Source organism: Strix uralensis, chromosome 14, assembly GCF_047716275.1.
Source record: "Strix uralensis isolate ZFMK-TIS-50842 chromosome 14, bStrUra1, whole genome shotgun sequence".
Lineage (NCBI taxonomy): Eukaryota > Metazoa > Chordata > Aves > Strigiformes > Strigidae > Strix > Strix uralensis.
This window is the reverse complement of record NC_133985.1, coordinates 16,432,919-16,440,049: the sequence shown is the minus strand read 5'-3', so window position 1 is coordinate 16,440,049 and position 7,131 is coordinate 16,432,919.

Sequence of the window (7,131 nt, the reverse complement as noted above, 5' to 3'; positions counted from 1 at the left end):
ATCACAGAAAATGTGATTAAAACATAGAAACTTGTAATCTGTTTGGTTTGAGACAGGAGACAAAGATGCTCTGCCTCGCTTCATCAGGGCAGTGCTGGGCCATCTCCCCCCTGGTGACTGTGGATGCTGCTTTCTGAGAGTCCAGCCCCATCGGTTCCTCTGTTCCAGAAAACTTCATCCCACATGGGTCTTCCCTCTCCTGCCTCCAGCCAAAGGGCTGCTCGAGCACCAGCACAAGCACTCTGCATGGGTGCAAATGCCAAATGCCTGGAGGTGTGGGGGGAACTGTGCTGCAGGGACCTTAATCCACTTTGTTTCTCTTTTAATCCATACACAAGGAAATGTCCTGGATGAAGGATCAGCTTCTGCTGGGACCTCTTCCTCAGTCGTGACTTTTATCCTTAAGCTGATCCCTGCAATTGTCCTGGCTGCTAATTCTGCTGCCAATTACCCAGCACAGGGCTCACAGACCGCAGCCCATCTAATGAGAAAGGGCTGTTTCCCCACACCGACACCGGTGATGAGGGGCAAGGGGAGGCAGAGCCAAAGGGCTGGTGAGCTCTGCAAGCACCCACTGTGTCAGAGAGGGAGGTTCAAAGCAGTGATAACTCATTGCCTGGAATAATTCATTACCTGGATTTTCTTCCTCTCTCATAATCGGGGTGTGGGGGGCAGACGTAACCCCCTTCCCAGCAGATGGGTGGAAATGGCCATTTCAGAGACAAAGACTCCAGCAGCGAGCCCCAAAACCAGCCCCGGGGCAATGCCGAGGGGCAGACACTTCCAGCTCACCGAGTTGGTCCCACAGGACCCACTCCCTCACCACACTGCCACGGCCTCAAAACTCACTTTCTTCTTGATTGGTAAATTGGTCCCAGCCGTGCCCAGCCCCGGGGAAGCCGCAGCCACTGTCACCTCACTGAACCGAGCAGACATTCTCAGGTTCATGTGGCAAATGAAAAAACTCAAGTTTTGGGGCACTTGTGGTTTAATTAGCCCAGTGGGAGGTGGAGTTGGGAGACAAGCCCAGGTAAGGAGCACAGGCAGGGAGGGATGTGTGTGTGATTCTCTGCCTGTTGCAATTCTTTTTCTCTGCTTTAATGGCAGGCTCAGGAGAAGGCAGGACAGCCAGCCACCACTGCTAGCAGTGGCAGGACTTTTGGGGGAAATGCAATGGTATAGCACATGGAGGATGCAAATGTGCCCTCCCATGGGCCTGCGTTTAGAGCCTTTAATCCTGGCATCTCACCGGCTGCAGGTCTGAAGGGCCCAGCCAGGTCTGTCAGCCCACATATGTCCCCATTTCCCCATCACCCTGCCCGGCTGGTATTTCTGTCTCAACCTCCACATGGGTTTGAGGAGCTCTGGAAGGGCTTTAAAGCACAGTAGCAGCCCCGCCGGCTTCAGGGGCAGTTTCGCAGGGCTGGCCTGTGGATGCATTGTGGCAGTGCAGGGATGGGTGAGCACTCGCATTGCAACGTGCCATTCCTGGGGAAGGGATTCCTGTTCACAGCAGGGCTCTGGGTGATGAAACACGATGGAGCAGCTAGCATCTGTTGGGGCATCCCGGCAGGAGGAGAGCAGATACGGGGCTCCCATCATGGGGACCCAGTGGGACATCACCATATCCATCACTCCCCCACACCCTGACACATCTGCCCCGGCCCCAGCAGAGCAACACCATCCCCTTTCCCATCTGGACATCTCCCAGGTGCAACATGAGCAGCATCCACAGCAGACATGAAGCCCCACGGGGTGTTTCCTTTAGGTCTCTGACTACTTTTGACTCCCTGCAACAGCTACTGCCCCTCCACACAGGGACCAGGAGTCAATGGACCGTCTGTGCCAGCAGCATCCCGCCCCACACAGGGTCACAGGCAGAGTGCAGAGCATCTGCACGTGGGAGAAAATACAACCAAAGTCACAAGAGTGTCTTCATGCTGCTGCTCGGAGAAACCATGCTGACACATTCTCCCTCTTCCCTATTTTTCCCACCTCCAGCAGCGCAGTGGGAGTTTTCTTGCTGCTTCACCTCCCACAGCCAAGCGAAGGTGGGATGTTGTGTAACAGACGCCCTCAGGAAGGGAAACTGAGTCACACCTTGGGGGGTTGGGATCCATCCCCACAGTTTGCTGAAGAACAAGGGAGGGCAGCGAGCAAGCCCAGCTCAACCATCGCTACGTGGCCAGAGGACCCCCCTCCAAACTGGGGCTCAGGTGCAGCAGGGTGCCTCCCTGCAGCAGACCTCGTTGCCATGGCGGGGAATAAACCTGCCTGGGGCGAGAGAGAGGAGAATGTGTAAACAGCCATCGCATCCCTGGGAAGGCTTGTACGCTGCGACTGGCTGCGAGGGGAGAAAATCAGATGGAAAAATAGATGGCTGGGAATTAGGAGGGAGCTTTCAGAGTCAGAGGGACCAAAAAGCCTGGCTACAGAGTCAGAGAAGGAAACAATTAAAGCTCTTGTGGTTCGGTGGTGAAATGAAAGCAGCAATTACAATGGCAGAATGTATATATAGCCAAGGAAAACTGGATAGCGGTTGTTATGTTATGGAAGATGTGAAATGTTAAGAATGCAAAAAGCAAGATGAAAATGCCAGGGAAAAAACATGCTTGGAAGGGCTAAAGGCAATAAGAAAGGAGGTTTTAAAATTATATTTGTATTATTATAGACAAATGCTTAATACAAATGGCAAAATTGCTAATGATGATACATAACAAGCAGAAACAGGCAGCAAATATTTTTGTTTGGTATTTGGAAATGAGCAAGCAGCTATATTTGTCTCATGTTGGGCTGCTGAAGCGGTTTCTAGTTCACTAATGATGTGGCCTTATTAAATATCATCTGCCAAGAATAAACACTGGAGAAACAGTAGGTTGGGTGCCTCAGCTCTGTGCCTTGCCCGAGCCATGATCATGGGTCCTGGAGCAAAGCCCGGAGCCAAGGATGCTGCAGGAGGTAAAGGTGGGGGTAAAGGTGAGTCGGCTCCCAGAAAGGGGACATGGAGTGACCCAGATTGGTGCTGCCTGCTCAGCCTGGCTTTAATCCCAGACAAAATAAAAGAGAAGTTGATGTAAAATTCAATTAATAAAGAATTAAAGGATAGAAATCTAATTAATGCCAGTCCTCATGGTTTAAGGAAAACAACATCTTGTCAAATAAAGCTGGTTTGTTCTGTGATGGGGTGATGAGTTGGGTTAGGGGAGATGACTGCACCACACCAGCACACACTTTGCAGGGCCCTGGCTCTGCAAACTGGAGTGTATCCTGGTCCCCCAAAACTGATGCAATGCCTGTTAGCAAAGGGCATGTGGCCAGGATGAAATCTGGGCTACGAGCAGCTCAGAGCATTGCAGGGACCCTCACCCTGCACAGCCCCGGCTCACCTGGGCTCCTGGCCCCGCTGGCACAGGGACCACTGGTCTGTCAGCCTGTAAGATTTTAAGGGTTGGAATTTCCTGTGTTAACTGAGGCAGAAGACCCTTGGTGGCTGCCTCTCCTGGCAGAAGGTACACCTGCTGTCCCCCTTGATGATGTGTGAGCCAAAATAACCTCTGCTCAGCTCCTGCTCTTTGCACAGTCAGCCCACCAGCTTGTTTCCCCCTTTTTCTTTTTTTTCATGACTCCCTTGTTGCTTTCACCTCGATTTCTTTTTTCTCCTTTGGTGTAATCAGTAGCTTCTTGGGGTCAGGTTTTGGAGGCAAACTAAATACTGCAGGTGCCTGTCCCAGGGGAAGAGCTGTGTGTTTATCGAGGCCAGAAGGATGCTTCCCCACATTGCTGGGGTGCGCAGGAGGATTTTGGGGGCTGGAGGAAAGAGCTCCCTCTCTGGATGTGGAGCTGGGGTGCAAATGGGTGATGCCTGCAGGGGTGCGGGCTGTGATGCTGGTGGCAGAGGATGTCTGTCCACAAGCAGTGGTCAGTGTCTCTGCTCTCCTTGCCCCACTGGCAAGCACACTATTTGCCTGGACTGCACATTTCTGGGATGCTGCACATGACTCTGCTTTCACTCCAGAGGAGGAATTATCCTTACAAGGAAATATAAAGATGTGCTACACTGGGTGGTCCCAATGCAACTGGCACATCACCTTGAGGTGCAGCACCAGACGGGGACTGTTAGAGCTGCTTGCAGGGCAGCGCAAGCTGAGAAAGCCCCTTTATCAATGGGAAGAGAACAGAGAGAATAGCTTCTGTTCAAGGCATGTGAGTGGAGGGGAAGAGGGAAACATCACAGAGGTCCCAGCACATGCAGGAGCAGCCTGGTGCCACAAGCCTGGCTGGCTGTGAGCCCCTGTACAGCTGGCCCCTCCCCAGAAGCCACGTCCTCAGGTGGGGATCACAGAGGTACCTCTGCGTGGGTTTTATCTGCGCTCCAAGCTCAGCCCGTTTCAGCCTCATTGCAATTCCACGTCCTGGTGGCGTCTCCTGACACTGGATCATTTACAATGCCCACGAGGTAAATACAATGACTCATTATTATTAGTTAATGAAGCATCCAAGCACTAAACCCACAGTCTGCCGAACGGATAAAGAGCTCAGGCTGAATCCGATTTACCACGCATCTCGTTGGCTGCTCTGACAGCGATGGAGCTGCCGCCCGCTGCAGCCCCCCGGCCCCTTCCCCACCACTGTGGGTGCTGGCGCAGCCAGGTGCTGGTGGGCAGCGGGGCTGGGAGCATCCATCCCACTGCCAGAGTCAGTGAGCAGTGCTGGCTGTCCCCACTATGCCACCTCACAAACCAGAGACCACCAGTAAGGCACCAGTACCTCCCCTCCTGCAGTGCCATGGGCTTGCAGGGACAAAGATCTGACACAGCACCGGCTTCAAAGCCACCAGCCCCAGGATACGAGGGACCCAAGGGGACAAGGGACCCCACTCTGCATTTCAAGCCTGCACCAAGGAGTCTGGGGGGGATGGATAGGGACAGGGGGAGGCACGAAGGACACTACACGTCCTTGGCCAGCAGCACGGATAACGCAGAATCTCTAACGCTGCATCTCCCTTCCCAGAAGGATAAATATTTGATAACAAATTACTTTGAAGATAATCCACTTAATCCTTTGCCATGTCTCCAGGTTTCACTGTAATTAAAGTGTGATTAATTTTCTAAAGAAAAGCTAAAACCCCATGACGCTCCTCGCCCCCTCTCCCCAGGGTGCAAGGGATGGGCTCAGCCCCTGACAGGGATGATGGGGTCCTGTGAAGCCCACTGCCAGTGGATGAGAAAAGCCCAGAACTGGACCTGCACACATCCTGCATGGCTCAAACCACCAAGCTTGGAGCAAGGGCACAAAAGCCAGACGTGCTTCTGGCACTGGAAAGGGCTGACACAGGTAATCAGCCCCCAGGAGCTGCTCACCAAGTGTCACTGGACTGGGAAGGGGTTTTTGACCACATGTGAACTCCCTGCAAAGTCTTCCCCCAGCCCCTCACCTCCCTTAGCCCTTGTCCCCTGTCCAGAGCTGCTGACGTCCCACTGGTGTTCCAGTTTTAAGGCTGGAGTCTGCGGAGCCAGTAGGATGCCCACCCCATGCTCTTCTGCATCTCTCAAGGGCTGGTGCAGCTCCACACTGGGAGTTTCAGATGCTCAGCCTTTTAACCCCCCACCTTCATAGAGGCAAATATGTATTATAGTGGTTTTGCTTATGACTGGGAGCTGCCAGTGCAGAGCTGGAGTGGGCCGAGGAGCGGTGGAGAGGGGAGGTGTGTGGGCTGTGCCCTGCTGATGGAGCGGGATCACCTTTCTACTCCTCAAGCGCCAAACCCGGAGTTGACTCAGTTGATCAAAAATAGAGAGTGAGGGGAGGTGTGAAAGCCAGCAAAAAAAAAAAATAAAAAGGAAGAAAAAGAAAGAAAATTCAACCAACCTGACTAGGGAGATAAAGAAAGAAAACCCAGCCAACCTGACCAAGGCAATCTGTATCCGCCTCCCCTGAGGTCCTGGAGCCCAGAGAGGGAGACCCGGCTCATGTCAGGGTATTTCAGAACTGAGAGATAACTCCAGGGAGCCATGCTGACATCTCCCTGATGCTCCCAGCCATGGCAGCACTGGTCCCCACGGGGCTGGTGGCAGCTCTGACTCGGTGTCACACCTTGCAGTGCACCAAGGAGGGGAGCTGAGGGGTGGGAATGGGGGTGCTGGCAGCTGGTGACACCGTTGGAAGTGGAGGGCAGGACCCTCCCTCTGCTCCTCACTTCCCAGTGCAGCTATCGGGGACTCTGACACTCAAAGACACCATGAGGTGCATCCCTCATTCCCAGCCATGTCCCTTGTCCCGGAGCTGTTTGCATCAAAACCAGGTTGGATTTTCTGTTTTTTTGCTGGTCGGTGTTGAGTGAAGCGACCCGAGAAGTCCCAGCTTCACTACGGACTGTCACTGCCCCAGATTTGGGAAGAGTCCCTGGGGCAGCACAGGCTGAGCTTGCCCCAGCCCCGTGTGCGCCCCATGTCCCACTGTCCCCTGACACCAAGGTGGAGAAGAGGAGAGGACAGAGGCAGCCCTGGCTGCTGGCAGTCCACTCCCTTGCAGTGGAGAAGCTTTCCTGGCCAACACTGGGAAGATGGACCTTGCTGCATGCAACTCTAACTCCTGGTCCTGCATGACTGGTGTCACCACCTTGCTGTCCCCAGGGAATTTCCCAGGACCAGACAAACTCCTTTCAGCTCAGGTTTTGAGGCTAGATGCCCTGAAATGTTCCCAGCCCCAGCACAGGCCAAGAAGAGACAGTCGAGCAGTCAGGAGGGTAAAGCTGCAGGATGGTTTTGATGGGAGCTGCCCCTGCCTGGGGACATCACAGCACATCACAGGCATGAAGCCACCAGCCTTGATGCCAGGCAAGCCGAGCTGTCCATGACAGCCAGGGGAATGTTAATTTGCTTTGCCCACATCCAGTGAGGACATGAATCCTGGCTAAAATTAATGCCGTGCCTTCACTACACCAGTCCTGGCTGGGCTTTCTTTGTTATCTGTCCCAGGATAGTTGTGTCTTCAGGTCAACCCTGTTAACAGAAGCTTTGGAGCTCGTGACTGTTCATCATAGAGTAAAACCCCCCTGAGCCCAGGGAGCGTGGGAGAGAGGCAAAGAGCTGCAGATAGTTCAGCCCAGCGCCAGCTCTGAGGACACAGATG